Consider the following 1,747-nt stretch of genomic DNA (forward strand, 5'->3'; position numbering starts at 1 on the left):
TTTTTATACACTGCATAAAGAGCTTCCACCTTTTATAATTTCAGTCAAGTGAAAACAAATAAAACTAGTAGATCTATATATCAATATTACATCTATTACTAAAGAAAAAAACATTCAGTAAGTAAAATTATACATTCATATGTAACAGAGATATTGATACAAAAATTGTTAAACATTTTATCTCGTCTACTTAATGTTTTGCGATCAGAACTACTATATCATACTAATTTTTATCAGTAGTTAACATTAAATTCTTACTTCTTATTATAATGACATTATATATCGTATACTGTTTTTTTTCGAATACACATTTATGTGTATGTATTACAATGTTATATATACTGGTAATAAATACATTAAGCATTGAAAATCTTGCAAACTAGTAAATACCTTTTTAATTCAATGTAATCTGCTCTACTTGCTTATGAGAGAAGATGCAGCTACTACCAAACACTCTGTGTAATAAACAAATGCAAATATATTACGAATTTAATAAAAATCAACATTATAGATTAATAATTGACACATGTGTATTGAAATTTGTAAATCCTCTCACATAAAACTACAGATATGCGTGTGACGTCTCTTGTTACATCAATTGTAAACAATTATAATTCAAATTTTCTTTAAAATAAATTATTTCTTTTGAAAAATATAATATAGAAATAAAAATCTATTCGAGTTATTATACGCTTGCATTATGTTCAAGTAATCACAAGAGCAAACCTACAACAACGCGTGAGATTCTGAAAAACATCTGATGGCTTTATCAAGATTATGATTATTTGCAAATAAAAGATAGCAAATAAGAAAAAATTTGTACGTCGGCTTGATTTTACTTCACGGCATTCGACAAATAATCGATCGAGAAATTACATGATTGCGCGAATTTTTATAATTTCCACACATTCGATTTAATATAAAGTGTAATGTGAGTATTCGCTTCGATTGTTTTTGACTTTTGCATGTGTATTGCACTGCGATTCTAGAGTCGCGTGACAATAAAATATAAAGCAGAAATTAAAATTCACAATTTGGCTACTGGTGCACTTTTTCTGAATTTATCATAGTATTTGTTATAACAAGTGCTGTTTTGACTTTATATCCTTAGAGTGTTTGGTTACATAGTTATCGCGTTTTAAAGAATATGACTAATAGCGATTTCGGCTGGTTTGCACCGACTGCACATTTCGGGTGTCGGTGCAAATTGTGTGTTCGGCTGGTCGAATGGCAGCAGTTCTTTGCTGGTTCCGCGTATTCGTCTGAGTTCTATGCTCAGTACACCGCATAGGTGCATGTTGGGTGTACACAAAGTGGCTCTCACAAATTAGTCGGCGCCAGTTAGTGTAATCAGTACACACACCGATGCGGTGTTGCACACAATTGCACCAACTCTACACAGGTGGCACACCGGTGCAGACCAGCCGAAATCGCTATTAGAGAATCGGGCCCCAGCCGAAATCGCTATAAGTATGCACCACTACAAACGCTCGATAATTTGCGACATACGCGTACTATAGATATTTGCGCGCGAAATGATAATACTCGTAAGAAATGCGATACTATTGCGTACGTCGCTGGTTTGCGTCATGCGTATTCAGCGTATTAGCGCTGCCGCTAATGTATTTTAAGTGCTCGATATTTCGAGAATCGAGATATCGCATCGACATGCGGTGCAGAGCCATATATATAATACTCCTATAGGAGTATTATATACAGGGTGTCCCAGAATAGCCGTACAATCTCT

The sequence above is a fragment of the Pseudomyrmex gracilis genome, unplaced genomic scaffold (assembly GCF_002006095.1).
Source record: "Pseudomyrmex gracilis isolate BER0280 unplaced genomic scaffold, ASM200609v1 scaffold_653, whole genome shotgun sequence".
Lineage (NCBI taxonomy): Eukaryota > Metazoa > Arthropoda > Insecta > Hymenoptera > Formicidae > Pseudomyrmex > Pseudomyrmex gracilis.